Genomic DNA, 21,981 nt, shown 5'->3' with positions numbered 1-21,981 from the left:
CACCTCTCATGACTAGAGCATGATTCCAAAAGAAAAGTACCTCTGAACATGTTTAGAATTTATTTCCCTCACATAAGTAGAATTCACACTCCAACTAGTCTAACATCTGGTTTCCATGGTGGCCAACCAGATGCCTTTGGGAAGCCCACAAGTAGGGCATGAGGACAAAGGAGCCCCCTTCCTGTAATTGCTCCCCGCTATCAGGTTGTCAGAAAAATGGGGACGGAGACCTGGATGTTCCATATAACTATAATGACTGGTGGCCATTGATAGATTTATCTGCCATGAATTTGTCTAAGCAAGTAGCAGCCATCACATCTTGCGGCAGCCAATTATCCCTAATTAAATATATATATTAGCCCGTACTGAGGAACCATAGCCAGAGTGAGTACATTTTGGAATTGTGGGGGCAGGCAGACAAGGCCTTTCAGCTTAGAGCCTAGGTTCTCAAACTGTGAGATAGGACCCTTGGGGGGGGGGGAGACAAGGGTAGGCATGGATGGGCACCTGCCGAGGTCCCATATCTCAGCAGAGGTCCACTGACCAAGGTACCCTGGAGTTGTTCCTCCTCTTCACCAACACAACCTGCTTGTTCACCTGCCTCTCAACTCTGGCCCAGACAATGATGGTGGTGAAAGGAGGAGCAATAGATGCCCCTGCCTACTTGCTCCAGGGCTCTCTGCCTGTCAAGCAAGCGACAGGTAGCAATGATGGAGGAGAAGCAATAGCAAGTGGTGACAATGTGGTGAGAAGGTAGGGAGGTGGCCCACTGAGGATGCTTTACCAACTCCGAAACCTGGAGGGGCACTGAGGGGAGAAGTGGGGTACATCTGCATGATGCTTGAGGAGGAAAGAGGAAGGTGGACTCACCACCAAAACAGAACTGAGAGGGTTGAACACCCCTTGGGAAGGGGCCTTTGTTGGTCTACCTTGGGGGTGTTTGAACTACCTTCATCCCAAAGGCTGCATTCCAGTGATGTGCAGGACCAAAGGCAAAGTGGGGTGGAGTCAATATACCAAAAATACCTGCATACTTCAGCTTAAAGCTTTTACTACCAGTAACTAAGCCTTAGGAGAGGCATTACAACTACCGTATTTCTTCGACTGTAAGATGCCATCGATTGTAAGACACACACTAATTTCAGTACCACCAACAGGAAAACACACACCCTAAGACACACTCGCGATTATAAGACGCAGCCCATTTTTAGAGATGTTTATATGGGGGGGAAGTGCGTCTTAGAATCGAAGAAATAGGGTATTTAGAATCAGGGGGAAACTGCACAAAAGCCAGGAAGCCACCAAATGATTGGGGGAAAGGGTGGATTGGGACCCCAGGCAGGCACTCTGGATCTACAATGTGGATAGTATCCAACATTAGTCCTACACAGAGTAGGCCCACTGAAATGAATGAGACTTAAGTTAGTCACAACTAAACAAAGTTTCATTCATTTCAATGGGTCTACTCTACGTAGGACTAACATTGGATACTACCCTCTTTGTGGGGTCATGCAGCTTCCCCACTACTCCATCCCATCGTTTGGGCAAAATGAAAGACTCAGGAGCTGCAGTTTTGTTCGGATGTTTCCCTGCGTATGGTTTTGGGAAAAGACTGAAGATATCCTGTTATTTTTCTTCTAGCATTAGCACTGGATTGGCGCCCCAATCCACAGGTCTTTGCATCCTGCAGCAGGCAGGATGCCATACAGCTGTGAGAAGATCTCTGTAAACACACATATGAAAGACGTGGTTCAATGCTGGGATGGCAGGGGGGAGTGCACAGGAAGCAAAGTTTGCTTAGAACCTCCGTCCCTCCCTCCTGCTTAAAGAGGAAACGCTGAGACAGAAGAGCTGGTTTGCAGTTTGACTGGAAAGCGGTACTATTTCCCACAAATTTAAAGAGGGGTGCTGGGTGCCACACAAGCACTTAAAAACATAATCCACTTGCTATATAACAACCTTGTACCAAAGTCCGCAAAATGTATTGGCCTGTAAACACGTTTAAGAGCTCCAACTGCCCTTACATTCTTACCTTGGTAATTCATTGACACACAATAAAGAATCACAACAACAAAACTTTATATAGGTCTTTTGAGTTTCACGTGTTTGAAGGAACTAATTTGTTGCAATCGTTTCATCAACCCTGTAGGGCAGGGCAGTAGTATCAACTCAAGAATATGAGAAGAGCCCCGCTGGATCAGACCAAGGGTCTATCTAGTCCAGGACTCTGTTCACACAGTGGCCAACCAGCTGTCAACCAGGGACCAACAAAGCAGGACATGGTGCAACAGCACCCTCCCACCCATGTTCCCCAGCAACTGGTGCACACAGACTTACTGCCTCAGATACTGGATGTAGCGCATAGCCATCAGGACTAGTAGCCATTGATCACCTTCTCCTTCAGGAATTTATCCAACCCCTTTTAAAGCCATCCAAACTGGTGGCCATCCCTACATCTTGTGGTTGTGAATTCCACAGTGTTACCTATGCTCTATGTGAAGAAGAATCAACCCCCCACATACTGTAAAGAGCAGCCGTGGGGAGCTGAGAAAGACCGTTAGTTGCACTATCTATGCACGTTAAGACAGAAAAAAGCCCTACAGTTTAGATGGAAAAAAATCTAGTCCAGCTAGCTAAGGAATGCTGGGAGTGGCAGGATTTCTTTTCAATCTAAACATGCATAGGATTGCGTCCTTAATGAGTCTGTGACTGGGGATAAGACTTAGCAGACTGCATCCCTGGTTCTGCAAAATAGAAATGACATGTGGGAGAAAGTTATGGAACTTTAGTGAGCTTGTTTAAAAAAGAAAAAGAGGAGTCAAGAAGAAGAAAAAACCTTCCCTGAGGGCTTCGTGCACCCTTGCGCGTCAGAGCAGAAACAATTTGCTTAAATAAAACATACTTAATTGCATTGGGGAGAGAGGAAGGAAACCACATTGATTAATGGTTAAAGCAGATTCAGAAAAGTCAACATCCAGGTATGCAAAACACAGCCAAGAGCCTCCTCACAGGGATGTGTACACAGGCCCAACCGGGAACGGAAGCACCTAGTACAGTTTCTTAAAATAATAATAATGCCAAAGCCTCCCAAAGAAAAGCTTGATTGCTTCTGGCACAGAGAAGATCTACCACACACATCCGGGTGTCTTCACGGCATTGCTCAGCCATAGCCGTTGGCTGGCCACATAGAATAGTAGAGTTGGAATAAGGCCATCTAGTGAAAGCTTCTGGGACATTCTGAGGGAGCAGAAGCTCCCAGCACGTTCCCATGTGGCTTCTAATGTGGCCTACTGGTACAGCCAAGAGATGCAGAGACCAGTGGGTTCAGTTTAGAAAAATATATATTTGCCAATACAATAATAGCAAACAAAAAACTAAACAAAAAGGGAGGGAGGCCAGTGGAAATTTGCCTCACCCCTCTCAACTTTCATTAGGCTGGGCCTAATAAAAGCTGAGAGGGTGAGGGAGAAGACGCAGAACTTTTTTGAGAAGCATGTAAAAGCAGCCAGTTCCGCAGCAGTCTTTTGGCTAGCCTTACCTAACCCAGTGCTCCCCATGTGTTTGGACTACAATTCCCATCAGCTGTAGGCAGCATAGCCAATGGTGAGGGCTGTAGACCAAATCATCTGGAGGCCCACAAGTTGCCCAGCCCTCCAATTATCACCGAGTCACAGGGAGCACTGGGCTCATGCATGCCACTCCTCCTCTCCAGATGTGGCCATGAGTAGGAGCTGGGCTTCCATTATTTTGTTCAATTATAGCTTGTCGTTTCATCTGAACCTGACAAATCGCAGTTCATCTTAACTAAGATTTTAACCAATCACAGAAATGAAAGCTTGCAGTGTCCTTCTCATGGCTTTACTCTGTGTGTGTGTGTAAGACAGAGAAAGAGAGTATGAGACTCCATGCAGTTTGATCCCGTCACAATAAAATCATGACTGGTTGTGATGTCTCAACTGTACCCAACTGGCTAAGCCAGAAAGAAAAGCCTGCCAAAAAATATTTGGGTGACTGGAGAAATCCAAAATGGCACCTGTCCTCTTCCTCCTCACTAACAAAAGGCACGATCACTCTAACATACACTTGAGAAAACTCTGCTGAAATGAACAGGCACTTACTATGCTTTTGCACAGTTCTTGTTAACAGGGCTTGCGCAGGAGAGCTTCCAGATGTTTCCGCCCCAGAGCGGAAGCCTTTCTGACTCTCTTACGATTGATGTCATCCAACATGGCCGCCTGAATAGGTTGTCTCTGAAACAACTTCTAATTCAGCTTCAATTTTTAAATGGAAAAATGATTGAGGGGGAGAAATAAGTAATAAAGATCCTGACACATCTGAAAACCTCCAAGGCCTCACTATCACAAAGCCCCTATTCTGTTGAAACAGGAATTGCACGCAATGGAGGTTCCCCCCTCCCACCCGCCCTCAGCCAACGTCTCGTTTCCAAGCTGCGGCTTCTTTTCTATTCCAGTCAGAGACTGTCTTGATGTATTTTAATCCTCTCTGAAGACGACAATGGAGGGGCACCAATGCATGCCAACCACCCCTGAGATTACGGAAGGGAAGTGCTCATGTGTGTGTGTGTGTGTGTTGTGGGGAGGAAGATGGCCTCCTGCCAAAGAAATATGTGACAGGCCTCGACAGAGCCAAGACTTGGCAAGGTCCCCATTCCTCTTTCCTTTCTCTTCTCCCCGATCATTTACACTGGGCAGGGCTGAGGGAAGCAGAGTCTGCAAGAATGTGCCTGCTCAAGTTTGACTATGCGTTTCAAATCCTCTCTGCCTCGTGGGGCTGCTTCCGCCATTATTTTAAACAGAAAACATTTAATTTATGGTATTTATAGGTGCCCTTTCTGGTCAAAAGCACCCAAGGTGACACTTGACATTAAAACCAGCCGCGCAGCTCTATTAATCAATAGAATTTTCCCAGTGCTCATGTCTTTATAAGATTTGGGGAAATCTCCACAGGCCTAAAGACATGCCTACGGTTGTTAGCCATTTGGCAAGTTCTATTTCCGTCCCATACCAAGTCTTTTTCAGACAGCATCCCTAGAACTCCCCTGATATTGGACTCCAACTCCCATCATGCCCAGACAGCATTAGAGAAGCTGTAGGCCAACACATCTGGAGGCACAAAGCTGTTTCAGAAACTTAGCAGGCCCCCAAACGAGCAACTCAGTAATGGCAAATAAGCTTTTCTGGAATGACAGCTGGCCCAACTCTGTAGGCCTACTACTGGACAAAAACTGGGTTCATTCTGGGACCCAGTTCACTTGGGATTAAGCTGAGGCCCAGAATGCTTGGCTGGCGGATTGTGTGAACTGAGAAGGTCACCTGACACAAAGAGCAATCAGTTGTTTCCCAGAATTCAATGCAATGTGCAGAAATTCCATGGCAGAAAATTCAATGTGGAAAGGTTTCCATTTGAAAATCACCGCCCCAATTCAACTCTTCATTTCCTTAGTAGCAATTATTGGCAAACAAGCACGCAAGATGGGAAGTCCTCCAGTTCAAAACTTACTCGTTTTACACGGTTTTAAGCAAACTCCAATCAGCAATATGGGAATAACAACATTGGCCTGCCTTACAGGGCTGATCTAAGAACAACAAAGTAGTGAATGTGAAGTGCTCTGAAAAATTCAAAAGCTCACCAAGTATGACTGCCTAATCCTCAACTCATTTACATGGAAATCAATCCAGTGGGTTCAAATGGGATGATGGAAGTGCATGTTGCATTGGGAGCTCCAGGTCTCTCCAAATAAAGTTGTCTACACTACACCCTTTGCACAGCTTAACTAGCAGGACTTCCCACCAAGAGATGAAAACACAAAAGGTCATCAGAAGCATCAGAATTTTCAGTCCCAGGAAGGAGAAAGTCATGACAGTTAAAGGATTGTCATGTAAACGTGGAGAGAGAGGAAAGGTCCATTTGGGCATAACAGCAGCAATTCAAGGGTTAATCTGTGAGATAACCCAAGAACAAATGATGGGTTAACTTGGGGCAGGTTTAACCACAAACAACCCCAAGTGCCTGAATTTGATGTCACGATAAGAATCTACAAATGCCGCAATTGTAGGTTACTGTTAAAAACTGGAAGCAGCTCACACACAGCGCACATTCCCACAATTTGTGGGTTAATTAACCCACAAATTGCTGCCAACACCACAATTACGTCCAAACAAGGTCAAACGCTTACAAAAACATCCTTTATAAGTTTGCTTCTCTACAACGGAAGACCACGGTTGTTTTTGATAGGGATAGACGAGTCTGTCTGTTTTACTTTCTACAACGCTTGCATTTTTTCAAATACAAGTTCATTCTGTTAGCGCAACAGTTTGCACATTTTCTTTTAGAAGTCCACACAAAAATTGGTGTACATTTTTGTATGATTCACACACACCCCAAATATAATGTATTTATTTATTTTATTTATTACATTTATATACCGCTCCATAGCAAGCCTACCTGAAACCCTGGAGAGCTGCTGCCAGTCAGTGTTGACAACACTGGCTAGATAAGGCAGCTTCCTAAGTTTGTAACTGCAGCCCACCATGGGTGCTCTGAACTCACAACCACTGAATTCTCATTTCATCTGGGATAAATGCCCATCTTTGACCAGTCCTGTTAAGGAACTGTGTTTCTCCCCTTTATCTCTTTGCACAACACATTTATACCTTAACTAACACTGAAACCCTATGGATAGGCATCAAAAACGCTCCCCCAAATACTTTCACACAAGTTTGCCAAGCTGTACACTCTCTCTCTCTCACACCCACCCACCCACACACACACCCTGTAGCTTTACCCATTGAGCCATATGGGGCAAATCAAAGAAGATCTAGAAACCCCCTAAGAAAATTTGAACTCTAGCAAAGCAAAATTAGAATAGTTTCACAATTCAAAGAGTTATAGAAATGAACAAATCAAGACTGGCTGAATTAAGCAAAGCGATTTAAAGGAGCAGAAAATCAATTTGTACAGATCTTAGATGCTTCATAAAATGTTCCAAGAAATACTGTTATGCTTCAGAAACCCCAACTTTAAAAAAAGAAATGGCTAATTAACAATTGATTTGTTCTCAACATTTAAAAATTGAAGTAAGTCCTACTGAAATCAATGGGATGTACTTCTAGGTAATATATTTATGGCTGAAGTTATGATCTGGTGGTATCTGGCATCTTTCCCTATGAGTTCCCAGGATCGTATAATAACTATTTTGAAAAAGGTATAGGAAAACTTTAAAAGCTTGAAGATTTGAATCCGGCATTTCGAAAACCCACACCAATTTTAAATATACTCGGTTAAAAAAAAATATCTCAGAGGCACACAGCTTCCAATTTCCAACTATGCAGTACTGTGCCAAGATAGCATAAATTTTGCCCCAAGAAAACCTGGGCTACAATTTGTATGACATATATAAATCAAACGAATTTACTTGCACAGCAATCCATATCTACTCAGAGGTAAGTCCCATTAAGTCTATGGAGTTAACTCCCAGATATGTAAGCAGAGGATTGCAGCCTTATGAAGAATATACACATGTATTATTTACTTATTTTGCATAATTGTACTAGAAAGGGACAAGACATTATTACTTGCCAATAAAGCCTCATCCCTGACCAGGGGGAATTAATTTTTACTCAACCTTTTCCTTTAGCATTTGATACTTCATCAGGCCCTGGACTTGCATGTTCCAGCTTATCTTTGCAGCCTTAAGGACTAGAAACTTGCTTTAAGAAAACACAACTAACACTGGAATCCTATGCATGTCTGCTCAGAGGTATAGCATCCTAAGATTTATTTATTTATTTATTAAATTTATATACCGGGCGGTTTACAAAAATTAAAACCAGTGAACATTTAAAAAGTATACAAAATTTAAAACCATGAAAAATATAAAAACAACAGTATAAAACAGTATTCATATTTTCAGAATGCTGGTGGAAAGTCAATGGTATGGTAGAACACAGTATCCCCAGTATTTCCATTATGTGTCACAAACACAGCCCAGCTTAAGGCTTTCAGGTTTTCATTGAGGGGAGACATGATAGCACTCTTCAAATACTTAAAAGGTTGTCACACAGAGGAGGGCCAGGATCTCTTCTCGATCCTCCCAGAGTGCAGGACACGGAATAACAGGCTCAAGTAAAAGGAAGCCAGATTCCAGCTGGACATCAGAAAAAACTTCCTGACTGTTAGAGCAGTATGACAATGGAATCAGTTACCTAGGGAGGTTGTGGGCTCTCCCACACTAGAGGCATTCAAGAGGCAGCTGGACAAGCATCTGTCAGGAATGCTTTAGGGTGGATTCCTCCATTGAGCAGTGGGTTGGACTCGATGGCCTTGTAGGCCCCTTCCAACTCCGCTATTCTATGATTCTATGATTCATTCAATCCTTTCATTTATTGCATCTGAGCCCAACAGAGATTTGAGCCCAATAAATCAAAGATTCCTTTCAAATTTCATCTTACTCATAGCCCCAGAGTCATGTCCTGCTTAGTCAAGGTGTATGAGTGCTCGTCCACTCGAGCTGACATGTGGAATGACTCCATTCAAAAGCATGGCCATTGAGGCACTGCAAGATGACATTTGGAAGTGATTTCTGGGGTGCTTGATCTGGGATGGCTCATTCGCGTCAAGAATCACCATGTTGCTGTTGGTCACCAAACTATGCGAACCAGCCACATGCAGAGAGAGAAGTTCTGAATTTGAATGAAACTAAAAAAGGCACACAAAGCCAACGAAACCCCTACCAAAAAGCAGCACAATTCAGTCCACAAACCAATCCAAGCAGTTTCGACCAGGCAGGGGCTGCCAACTCCCATATTCTTAGCGGCTGTTCAGATCTTGGAAATACAGTACAGTCCTATGCATGTCTACTCATTAGTAAGTCCCATTGGCTTCAATAGGGCTTACTCCCACAGAAGTGGGAATAGGATTGCACCCCTGGTCGGGTGACTGGAACTATCCGGCCCCTTTACAGATGGTTACGGCTCTGTAATAACTTCAGCATCACTTAGAATTAGGCATTGCGCAGAGGTATGGAATAGCACGCTTGGATGGTATGAGTTCATTGACTGGAGGAAGGGACTGGGGAGGAAGTGGCTTCCTGAGAAATCTCCCCACGATGAGGCAGACTGGCAGTGGCCCTCTGCCCTTCTAGAATGTATTTGTTTAGGGTGCAATCCTATTGATTGCACCCTCGATGATCAGAAGCCCCCAAACTTCCGGTCATCCAAGGCAGGGCGGAAGGAACGACAGAGACCATTTTCGTCTCCCCATCCTCCTGCCCTGCATTTTTCACTAGACTGGCTTTCCCCTCCATCTAACTGGGGTGCTTCCAAAGGGGTGGGAAGGAAGCTGGAGAGGGCTCAAGATAGCTTGTATCCTGGCCTCTCCAATCTCCTCCCCTCCCCACCCACCCAAACGCCCCATTTCCCCCCTCCTGAGGTCACTTTTCCCCTCCTGTGGTCACTTTTCCAGCCTCGGAGAGCAGCCAATGTGAGGGGGCGGAGGAGCAGCGGATTAATCTCTGACTCCCCCTTCTGAGGGTGGGGCGCTGTCCCCGACCTCGGAAGGGAGATTCCAAGTAATCCTACAGCTCCCTCAGATGATGTCTAAGGGCCACAGGATAACTTCCATATTTAATTTATAATCCCACCTTCCCACTACAAAATAGGGCTCAAGGAGCAATAACAGGCAAGACAAAACACAAAATTGTAATTAAAACCCCATTAAAAACACATCAAAGAAATAAAAAATACACACCAGTTAAAACCTACTTCAGCTTAAAAGTCAAACACCTGCCTAAAAGATCCCCTCCACTTTGCCACCCTGTGGGAAGACAACAGAGATGGAGTAAACCTGGCCTCCCTTGGCAGGCAATATTGCAATATTATAATATTTAGATGAAACACAGAGGTACTCATTGGTTGGTTGGTTTTGCTATATGAAAAAGGTTGAGCAATAACACCTTGACTAAAATTGGGCAGGGGCCACACAGGCAACTAATCTGCTGCTTCTACTTCCAGTTTCATCACAGAAGTGAAATCCGAGCACTACACAAGCAGTGTTTCCACGTGGTGCTTTTCTGCTACATAACCTCTAGGTGTCACTGTGGTACAGTGTAGCGTCAATACACAAAAGGAAATTGTGCTTTCTTTCGCCAATAACTGCCAATCCCTGCTCAAAAAACAAACAAACAAAACCACCTCTCGGAAAGCACTGTTTACAAACAGAAGCGAAACAGGAGGTTCAGGACATCGTATAAAGAACCTGTAAACAACTGTGAGTAGGGAATGATGAGCGTACAACAAAGGCCTCATATTGAAAAGCCCTAAGTACCAGATAGCTATCTGGGAAAACAAAACCAAGCTGTAAGGCACCAGTAAAGCAGGGATTTTGTTGGATGGACTATTGGTGCTGCTTTCCAAAGCAGTGGATGTAGGAGCAAGGCAAAATTCCACCACACCCTTACTAGAGAGTCAGTCCTGGTAAACTCAGCAGGATTCTGGAGGTGACAGACTTGACCTTGGGGAAGTTGGGGGTGGCGACAGCCGACAGAAAGCTCTGGCGTGGGCTGGTCCATGAAGTCACGAAGAGTCGGAAACGACTGAACGAATAAACAACAAACTTACATCTGCACAGCACATGATTGTGTGTGATCTAGGAGATGAAGCACCCCCCCTGCCAAAGAAGCAGCCATTAGTCTGTACATGTAAACAGCTCCAGAAGGGTTGTGGCACCAAGTCTCTGGCAGCAAAGAGTCTGGTGGTATCTTTGTCGGATTTATTGCAACATAAGCTTTTGTGGGCAAAAGAGAGCCAGTGTGGTGTAGCAGTTGTAGTGTCCGACTAGGACTTAGCAGATCTAGGTTCTAGTCCCTTCTCAGTCATGAAGTGGGTGATCTTGGAGAGTCACTGACTCTTGGCCTAAACTACTTCAAAGGGTTGTTGTGAGAATAAAACAGAGAGAACATAAGAAGAGCGCTGCTGGATCGGATCGAGGGTCCCTCTGTTCCAGTATTCTGTTCACACAGTGGCCAACCAACTGTCCATAGGAAATCCACAAGGAAGACATGAACCCAGCACCTTCTCGCCCATGTTCCCCAGCAACTGGTGTACATAGGCTTACTGCCTCTGATACTGGAGGTAGCACAAAGCCATCAGGACTAGTAGCCATTGATAGCCTTCACCTCCAGGAATTTGTCTAACACCCTTTTAAAGCCAGCCAAATTGTCGGCCATCACTACATCTTGTGGAAGTGAATTCCACAGCTTAGCTCCGAGCTATGTGAAGAAGTCCTTCCTTTTATCAGTCCTGAATCTCCCACCAATCCGTTTCATGGGAAGAGCCCGGGTTCAGTATTCTGAGAGAGGGAGAAAAATATAATCCACTTTGCACTCCTTTCAAGAGGAAAACACGTGGGATATAAATGTAACTAAAAAGCCCACTTTGCGTAGAAGATAAGAGGTGACTCTGTTCTATTTGGGCTTGACATTGAAATGACACCGACCTATTGTACGTCTTACCTTCCATGGCTTTTGGGGCCCACTGATTTTACACTCTGCCTCCCCCACCCAGCCCACATCCTGGTGCTCCCTCCAGATGTGCAGGGACTGCAACTCCCATGCTCCTATGCAGCAATGCTGCAACAGCCATGCCAGCTGTGGATGATGGGAGTTGCAGTCTAACACATCTGGAGGAGGCACCAAGTCGGGGAAAGCTGCTGCAGTTGACGAACGCTTCTGTCATGATGTACCCGTCGTCGCCTCAAGGCGTTTTGCTCTCTACACAACAAGCGCACCTTCTCCTCCCCATAAATGCCTGCAAAAGCCTGGTGCGCACAGTAAGCCAAGCATGGGGGAAGGCCGCAAGGAGAGTGGCTGCATTCCTACCTCGGAGGCAGCCTTAAGAAGAGAAAGGAACAGCTCTGGGTTGCAGAGGCTCAGCGAGCCACAGGAACCAGAGGGCACTTGGACGCCTGCTTATGCCCCCCCCCGCCCGCCCATGCACTGTCTTGTAAACAGCCCTGCACGCTGCCCACCCCACCCCACCCTTCCAGGACAAATAGAATTTAAATTTTAACAGGTGGCAATATACCACAAAGTCCATTTCTTGGATAAGCACAAACAACACCACTGCCACCAAAAAGTTTGGTTAGCGACTCATTACGTGGGAGGAAACTTTCCCAACCTGGCGGCTACAGCCCTCGCTGGGCCCCAAAGTGGACTGGTACCGAGTCCCATTGCTACAACGACCACTCCTTTCATCCTCCTCCAGGTCAGCAACTAGGAGGGTGGGCAGGCAGGCAGGCAGGCAACAGGTATCCCTGGGGAGGGGAGGGGATCCTGTTCTGGATTGATTAATCCAAAACAACAGCCACCCATGAGTGCGTGCACTCAACAACAAACCAGAAGCATTGGTACAGCATCAAATGGGTTGACGGCATCATGGGACCACCGCCTTCCCCAATCTGGCACCCTTCAGATCTGGCTATGGATGTTGGGAGTTGTAATCCAGCCTGTCTGGGGAGCACCAGGTTGGAGAAGGCTGCCCCACAAAGTTTTATATAAAAACGGAAAAAGCAGATACCTAGTTTACAATCCCAGGTTTTGACCATGGACGTGAGACAGCAGAGTGGAGGAACGAGGCAAAGCTAAAAAGAGATAAATGTGAACCAATGGCAGCGATGGTCACTTCCTTTCCGCTGAAGTTAATGTTTAATCGAAACTAAAGGCTTCAAGGGACATTACACCCCCCCCCCACGTCACTAATAAGGGTTTCTGTTCAAAAATCAGGAAATACCGCAGCCAAGCCCCAGAATTTTACTCCCCCCAATCTTAGTGGCTTAATTCAAATGCAGGCTGGGTGTTCATAGAAGAGAATCTCTGGGCATGTACAGAGTGCCCTCTCTTCTCTTCAAAGCATCACAACACCATCAGCTGTAAGCCAAGAAGAAAAGAAGCCAAGCGCAGAGCAGAGAGAAGGCCAGAAAACCCCCCCCCCCCCGCAGTTTAGAAACGGGCCCCCGAGGACAACGCAATGAAAGGCTTGGTCTTTCTCCCCCATTCCAACCACTTCGACGGCGGGCAAGGGGGAGGGGGCGCGCTGAGAAGGGCTGCACCACCCAAGCGATGCATCGGGCACCCTCCCAAAAACTGGGTCCAGCCATGTCTTTTCCCCAACCTAGCGCCCGCCATATACTTTGGACTCCAATTCCCATCAGTCGCGCTGGGGATGATAGGCGTTTTAGTCCACAATTCGGGGGGGGCAGTTTGGGGAAAGGCGGGTCCAGTCAATACGACTCCCCCCCTCAATATATCTCCGTTTTACCCAGACATGCACCCACGCTTGGAAAAGATTGTGCATTTTTTCTGTCCCGTTCCCCCACCCCCGCGCCTACTCAGATCCGAGTAGCAGCAGCCGCGCCTCCCACCCCTGCACCGGAGAACCGGAGTCTGGCGCAGGGAAGCCACCGCCGAGCCCCTCGCACCGCCGGGAATGGCGGGGAGCCGGGTGGGGTGGGGTGGCTGGCTTCCAAGAGGCCCCAGAGCCGCCAGCGCTCGCTGCACCGCCAGGCGCCAGACGCCGGGGGCGATGGAGAGAACCTGGCTCAGCTGGAAAGTTTGCCAGCTTCTCTCCCCCGCGTGCCTCCACTCCCGCCCCCAGGCGAAAATGTCTCGGAGGAAAGACTGGATCGAACCCGGGAGGCCTGGCACGGCTAGGCGCCCCCAACCCGGCGGCCCAAGCGCCCCCCTGCGCCTCCGGGCCGAAAGCGCAAAGTTTGGGGGAAAAGTTTCTCCAGCCCCCGCCGCCCCCGCGCGCCTAGAAGCCGGAGCCGGACTTACCGGGCTGCAGTGGCCCCCTCCCGGGGAGAGAAGTTCCGGGCGGGGGGAGGGTGTCGCCCCCTCCGTCGAGAGCAGCCGCAACCCCGACAGGTCCCGGGGGCGCGCCGCGAAGGCCAGAAGCTCCCAAACGCCGCGCAGCCCGGCGAAGACAATGGGCGAGCAGGCGCGCGGTTCTCCTCCGCTCACAGTCCCGGCTCCATAGGCGCCGCCGACGCGGGGAGAACCAGCTCGACGGCGAGGCGGCCGCGCTTCCCACGCCCTGGACGGCGGCCGGGCTCGGCGGGCGGCGCGTCCAAAGCTGCCGGCGGCCGCGGGGCGCGCTCAGGGGCGGCTCTCCAGCGGGTGCTCTGCGGCGCGGCGTTTCGCTCCGGCAGCCGGTGCCCAAGGCGCAGCGCTTCCCTGCCCGGAGCCGGAGAGCAGCAGCAGCAGCAGCGAGCGAGCCGGATTGAGTCCCTCCCACCGCTGCCTGCCTGCCGGCCGGCCCCTCCTCTCCTCAACCCTCGCCGCCGCCCCGCCTCCGTCTCTCCCCTGCCTCCTTCCTCCGCGCCGCAGTGCTGGGGCTGCTCCTTCGCTGCCTGCCGGATGGGAACAGGGCTCCGTCCCGCGCTCGCCTTGGCCAGGCCGGGCCAGGCTCCCAGTCTCCGCCCCTCTCCCCGGGGCGCTTACGCGCGCTGCTTTCTCGTAAGGAAGCTCTCCTGGGTGGATGCGGCTTCTCCCCGAGCCGTGGCGGGCAGAGGCTTGGGAATAGTCCGACCCAAGCCCGTAGCCGGCCTAAACGTTCGCGCGGAGGGGCGGACGACCACGAAAGCGGAGGGGCAGTTCATCTGGTTTTCAGGCCTTTTAAAAATAAATTGTAAAGTAAAATTGTAAATTGTTTTTTAATTACTTGTTTGTAAAAATATTTTTTAAAAAAATAGGGGGCAGGCCCTTCCTGGCCCCCGACCGGACTGACCCCTATGCACGTGAATTACTTAGAAGTAACCCCCCTCCCGTGGAATTAAATGGGGTTTAATCTCAAAAATGACCTGGATTGCTACCTCCCAGCTGCCTTGAGATTGCAAATCCCTCGGGGCAGGGACCTGTTTCCTTATTGTAGATCTCATCCGTGATGCTTGGAGTTGTACGACTTTTTTCTGTTTAAACATGTATAGGATTGTAGGGCGTTTTCTGTCTAAATGTGCATAGGGTTGTGCTAACTGAAGCATGTGGAACTTTTGCTGGAGTTGTGTTTAGCCTTGGTCTGTATGAAGCTACATTTAGACAGCTGGGGCGTTGCAGGGCGTTTTTTCTGTCTAAACATGCATAGGATTGCACCCTTAATGGTCTTACAGGGGGCCTCCTTCAGTTGGAAAGCCCATAAGATACTGTTCCCTCCCACACCCTCTCTGTACTTTAAAACTGCTTCCACGTTCAGGAGACGTTAGACCAAAAACAAAACTGTTTGCCAAGCTGAATTAAAACGAAAACGAACAAACCTCTGAGCATGTGAATTTTTGCATTTTAAACTCCCTGAAATCCTAGCGCTACAGGAATAAAATGGAGTTTGTTTCTGCACTTTCGAGTCTCCAGGTGGCCATTGGAGGCCTCTTGGGAGTCCTGGACATTGGAACGAAGATGAAACTAACTCCCATGTAAGGTTGCAGTCCTGCACACCTGCTCCCATGAGGATGCACTCACTAGGTACTTTCGTGACATCCTGTCCTCTGCATGTTTCTTCAGAAAAAGCTCCCCTGTTCAGCGAGACTTACTCTCATGTAAGCTTGCCAATGAATATCATTTCATTTGATAGGCCATACTTCCAAACAAACACGCTTATGATTAAATCTTACCATAGGAAAAAGACTGAAACAAGTTGGCTAGGGAGGAAATTTCCCCAAAGGTAGAGGCTGGGTGGTGCTCACAGCTGCCTACCACTACTGTGCTACAGAGGGTGACCCTATGGAAAGGAGGACAGGGCTGCTGTATTTTTAACAATTGTATAGAAAAGGGAATTTCAGTAGGTGTCATTTGTGTGCATGCAGCACCTGCTGAAATTTCCTCTTCAGTTAAAGCTGCAGGAGCCCTGCCCTCTGGTATCTGGTCACTCTACAAAAGAGGGCAGGGCTCCTGCAGCTTTAGCTGTTGTGATGAAGAGGAAATTTCAGCAGCGTGCATACAAATGACACCTGTTGAAATTCCCTTTTCTATACAACTGTTAAAAATACAGCAGCCCTGTCCTCCTTTTCATACGGTCACCCTAGACTACATGTGTATTTCGAATTACATGTCCACCTTCTCCTAAAGTCAATCGGTTTGCAACATGCTCTTGAACTTCACTCTCTTAGTCCCAGATGTATGGTGGCTGGTCGGTGGCAAAGGAAAGGCACTTTGCATATGCTCAAAGGCACTGCCTTTATTCTTGTTCTTTATGTTTCGGGGCTTGAACTCCAGCTCTGAGAAAACGGCTAAGCCTTGATGCACCCTGCTGGTGGGTCGTAAGCAGCCCAATGCATATTTAGCAAGAGCTGCTCTCTTGTGAATTGCTACTTCAGTGACCCTGTTCAGACATGCTAACTCACAGTGATTAATCATTTTGAGCTAAACATTATGGCTTAGCATGTCATGTGAACTATGACTTAACACGTTGTGTGAACCATTCCTAATGAGGGTGGCATAACCACGGTTTAAACACGGTCACTAACCATTTGCTGCAGAAGGGTTAGCGGCCTAACCATGGCTTAGTGTGTTGTCTGAACAGGCCCAATGTGTTTCAGCACTCTTATCTTTCCCTTCTAAGGTTTTCACCTGGAGCGAGGCAGGGATAGGTCAAAATGTAACAGGTGAAGCTTTTCTGGTCAGCTGCATTTGCAGGCTAGCAAAATGTAAGTTCTGTTGAATTTCTGCCTGTTGTAGAGCCGTTGAAAGGGAGTGGAGTAAAAAAAGAAGATGGACAGTCTGTCCTTTTTTCCTCCTGGAAAGGTTAAACGGCTCATCGTTAAGAACTCCCTTCAGGACGAAACCCTGATTTGCTTCTATTTCACGTCATCCTTGGCCAGTGCTTGAGATGGGTGGGTGTTGGGGCGGGGGCAGGGGGATTGTTACAAGAGTTTGCTGAGCCAATACTGCAGAGGGTTTTTTTTGGCACCCTGTCCTTCCTGTACTTCCCTTTAAAAAAAGAAAACCAATAGACATAAATTAACAAATCTTTGAAAACTGGGCTTGATTCATCAATGTTGAAGTTGCTGCCCGGATAGATACCAGTGGAAATTGGCCATGCAGCAAAGGGTGACCCTATGAAAAGGAGGACAGGGCTCCTGCATCTTTAACAGTTGTGTAGAAAAGGGAATTTCAGCAGGTGTCATTTGTATGCACGCAGCACCTGGTGAAATTCCCTCTTTATCGCAACAGTTAAAGTTGCAGGAGCCCTGCCCTCTTCTGTATCTGGTTGCTCTACAAAAGAGGGCAGGGCTCCTGCAGCTTTAACTGTTGCGATGAAGAGGGAATTTCACCAGGTGCTGCATGCGTACAAATGACATCTACTGAAATTTCCTTTTCAATACAACTGTTAAATGTACAGGAGCCCTGTCATTTTCATATGCTCACCCTATGCATGTAAAGGGGAACACTGTCCAATTAACTCCACAGCAACTTTTTTTTGCAGGGGGTGGGGAGAGTAGTGGCCAATGTGGCCAGCCATGTGTCTGGAGGTGGCCGAAACATGAGGTCACATGAGACAGCTGCTTCTGGTGGCAGATTTTGGCATAATTAAGAGTGTTAAGAATTGCGTTGCCATGTCATGACCTGGAGATTCACAATGTCATTTTTTTGTATGCCCCTTTTCCGTTGTCAAAACCACGTTCATGACAACTAAAGTTCTCACAATAAAATACAGAAACATTTCTAAATAAAGAATTAAAAACCAACAAAGTATAAATACCCATATGCAAAAGCATTTCCAATTAATAAATGCACACTAGGAATAAATAGTCCAGCAATAATTATACTAAAGTCAAACAAAAGGGAAATAAACAAATCCCAATAGAAAAAATAGTCACAGGGCAGCAACCTTTGTACTTGGAGTCCATCAGTCAGGGCTCTGCTCTCGTAGGCCAGATGGGTTCAGGCAGAGAAGCAGGTACTGCGTTTTGCAGGATGCCTCTAAAGTCATCAATGAAGCAGAAGACTGGCAATTAAGATTTCTCCCACCTGTTCTGAAGGGTGCAGAAACAAATTGGCAAGCTGGAGAATCAGAGCAGAGAATCTGCAGCTGCCTCCTGTTCAGATTCATCAGTGGTTTTGAAGACGCAACATGGATTTATGGGTTGTGATCTGGCAATCCCAGGCAGAATGTAAAATGGTCCGGAGGAAGAGTTCTTGCCCAGCAAGAAGCTTGTATAGATTAACTTTGTGGGAGATTGTGACTCAGGTTAGTTAGAGAGAAAGGGGTGCCATTTGAATTTTCTCCAAACAGACAACAAAATGGCTGAGTTCAGACGACACACTAATCAATGGGGGTTGGTGGGTAATAGGAACAGAACGGGAAACAACTGTTGGTTAGTGTATTGTCTGAACTCAGCCAATGTTTCGGATTGGACCTGCGGAACCAATTTGCATAGCTCTACACGCATCTTATCGCACAGAAGAATCTTGTGTACGCTGGCTGGATCCTTCGTAAGTCAATACAAAAAATACCTGCAAGTGGATCCATTTCTTTGAATTAAATTTGTTTAAGGGCGTAATCCTATGGGTCGCACCCTCAATGCAACTCAAAGGCCTATGAGCATGCTACACAGAGCAGACGGAGCAGCAGAGGTGATCTTCACTTCCCCGTCCTCCTGGCCTGCATTTTCACTAGACTGTTGTTGTTTTTTGCCCGTCTAGCAAAAATGTTCCGGAGGGAGAGGAAAGAAGGCTGGAGAGGCATCAGCATAGCTTGTGTTCTGGCCTCTCCAGTCTCCTCCCCTCCCCGCCCACTGAAATGCCCCCTTTTACCCTTCTCTGAGGTTGTGTTCCCAACCTCGGAGAAGCAGCTGGCACGGTTTTTACCATGCTGGCTGGTGGAGGTGGTGGTGGGTGTTGGAGCTCCAGTTCTCAGCTTTGAAGTCGGAGTGCTGTCTCCAACCTCAGAGTTGGGAATCCTAAATATACTGTGAACTCCTAAGGGCTACAGGATTGCTCCCTAATAAGTAATATGTGTGTATGTGTGCGTGCCCATGCATGTTTTCCAATCATTGCAATGTTTTTTTACTCACTGGTGAAACACCGACAATACAGCAGTTATTATGATAATTTTGCATAGAATGCTGCCTTCATGTTTTCCTTTTCAGTGTCCAAAGCATATGAGCTAGAGACATAGGGTATACCTGCACCAATGACGTAAGATGGACTAGTAGTACGGATGGATGAGAAATTAATTTGGTTCAATATTTTATACAAACTTGCCCAGTTCACACCTCTGTAACCTGTATGCAAACCAGAATGCACTTGTGCATTGAAATCTAGTTTTTAGAATTTTGCGTTGCAATCCATAACTCAAAAAATAAAATGAGCACAGAAATGTGTATATTAAGGAAAGGTGCACGCGAAAATGCATTGTATTAGGGTAACATTGCTTACTAAAAATACACATGCGCACAAGTAAAAGTGTATACAAAAATGCATGAATTAGAAGAAATGGTAATGAAAGCATACACATTTTTTGGGGTGGAATTTGCAAACCGATATAGAATTGGGCTGAAAAGAACATCTACTTGGGAAAAATGAGAAACTGAGCAAAACCAAAATTGATCTATTTCCCCATTCCCTCTCTGCAACGAACTTCTGGGAACTGTGTGTCTAGTGATCTCTGGTGGAATTCTCAGCACTTCCAAGTAACTATAATCCCCAGAATACTGTGAGGGTAAGCCATCAAGTTAAACTGTCATAAAACTGGTATTTTTTAGTATCAATATATGACTGTTTATTGTCAATGAAATCTGAAAATCCAGAGCAAGAGGCACACAATATCCCTTGGAGTCCAAGCTTGGACTTTAAATAGGAGTCAACAATAGATAAGTTTGTACCAAATGGAAAGAACAAGGTTACACAGGGTGTCTAGGTGGAATGGAGGACTGGGCTCCAGCACCTTTAATAGTTGCAGAGCTGAAGAAATTCTACTGCTGCAATTGTTTATATTTTATATTCATTTACTCAGGGTGCAATCCTATCGGATCCACCCTTGATACTCGTAAACCTCTGAATTCAGAGGCTTACAAGTATCCAGTAAAGAGCAGGAGGTGATATTTGCCTCCGTTGTACTTTCCCCTCTGCAATTTAGCTAGATGGCCTTTTTGCCCATCTAGCTAAGGCATTGGGGAGGGGGAGGAACGGAGGCTGGGAAGCCTAGGGATACAGTGTAAGCCATGCCCTTCCCTCCCCAGCCACCAGTACGTCCCCCTTTCCCTTCCCTCTGAGATCACCTTTACGACCTCAGAGAGGCCGCCGATGCTGTTCTCTCTATGCCGGTTGCAAAGGGAGAGAGGAACTCAGACACCTGGATCTGAGGTCAGAACACTTTCTGACCTCAGATGCTGGAATCCAAACTATCCCATGGCCCCACAGACTATCTTAGGGGCTATAGGATTGCTCACTCATTCATTTTTGCTTCAAAATTTGTGTACTAATTCTTGGTCTAAAAATGTGTATATTAGGGCAAGTTGCATACAAAAATGCATATATTAGGGGGAATTATGTACAAAATGTGTATATTTGGGGAAATTGCATGTGAAAATAAATGCAAACTATTTTTTTAAAAAAAATTGCAGAAGGATGCTGAAATTAAACAGAACGGACATGGTGGAGTGCATATGAAACTGACACAGACCGGAAGCAGACTGATTTGCCTGTTCCTATTTCTGAAGGGCACCTGTGCCCTATGAACCTGCCCATGTGCTCTGATCAACATGGGATCATCTTTCATTCCTCCAGAAACAGGGCCTTTTCAGCCACAACCCGTTTTTCTAGGCTACCTTCCTAATGCCCGTCCAAGAGATGCCACCTTATCTTTCAGCAAGGGCAAAATCCTGTTTTGGCAAACATTCAGCTCTGCATCAGTTGGCTAGCTTGCTTGATTTTCTATATTTTGCTGAGTTGTTTTTTTTAATAGCTTTTCCTTTAGTTTGTTTCAGTTGAAGTTCGCAGTGGTGCAACTAGGTAATTTTAGGTCTTATGGGAGTTGGGAGCTTCTTTAGATGACTTTATGTAGAGCTTCATTGACTTCAAAACATAAAAAGGTTGTATTTGGTGGCCCTTGTGGCCTTTCTGCGGAGCGGGGCCCTAGACGTCTGCCCCCAAGGTCTCCCCTGACTATATTATTAGACATTTGTGCCAGCTGAAGTTTGTGAACCGTTTTCAAAGGCAGCTCCCCCTTGCATGCCAAGTAACCTGCATCATGTCAAATAAACCTGCATGAATTAACTGGCATGAACTTGTATTAACTTGTATAATAAAACACAGCAATTGGATATTTCAGTAGTATGTTCTCCTTGCCCCAGTGATATCCGCTCCCTCTCACCACCTCTTTTTCTCGCTTCAGGGTTCTGCTTTTTTATTAGGAGCTTCCCCAATCCCCAAGGATGTCCAGTCCTCAAGGACTCATCGATATTTTTTTTAAAAAAAAAGTCAAAAGGGGGAAGAACAGGCTAAACTAAGAAGAAACCCTGCATATACACACCTATTGTCTTTGCCATTTTATATGGAGCAGAGTAGATATGATACCCATATGTTGTTACTAAACTTTAAAGAGCTCCAGGAAGCTTTGCCAGAACCTGTTATAAAACTCTTTTGTTCTAAAGTTTCTGCCCTGGGGACTCCCTGAGCTGAAAAGTGGGGTAAAAATCTTTTAAATGAATAAAATAACTAAGGCTACAATCCCAGACAGAATAAAGGTTCTACAACTCCCAACTGTCCAAACGTGCATAGGATTGTGCCCTAAAATAAATAAATTTGGAAGGAGCTCCTTAAAAGTGCACTCCTATGCATGTTTACTCAGACGTAGGTTCCACTGTGTCTAAGGGGACTTAGTCCCAGGGAGGTGCATAGGGTTGCAACCTAAGATACGTAGGGCCCAAGCAGCACAGGGCTTCAACCGTCCAAGCAAATGCTGTGAATTGGCC

General features: G+C 46.6%; 1 protein-coding gene across 4 annotated transcripts in view; it reads right to left on the bottom strand.

Annotated features, from left to right (window-relative positions):
- FGFR1 (fibroblast growth factor receptor 1) overlaps positions 1 to 13,967 on the bottom strand; it is a 115,219-nt gene extending 101,252 nt beyond the window's left edge. For 3 of the 4 annotated variants that reach the window (XM_063139281.1, XM_063139278.1, XM_063139280.1), the window contains exon 1: positions 13,850 to 13,967. The gene's annotated coding sequence lies outside the window, so the exon portion shown is untranslated. Of the gene's footprint in view, positions 1 to 12,593; positions 12,613 to 13,849 lie in introns of those variants that run through there. The other variant, XM_063139279.1, reaches the window with a different exon arrangement.
- Between the last annotated feature and the right edge of the window lie 8,014 nt (positions 13,968 to 21,981).

Source organism: Elgaria multicarinata, chromosome 12 (assembly GCF_023053635.1).
Source record: "Elgaria multicarinata webbii isolate HBS135686 ecotype San Diego chromosome 12, rElgMul1.1.pri, whole genome shotgun sequence".
Lineage (NCBI taxonomy): Eukaryota > Metazoa > Chordata > Lepidosauria > Squamata > Anguidae > Elgaria > Elgaria multicarinata.
This window is presented reverse-complemented; position numbering and strand designations above follow the sequence as displayed.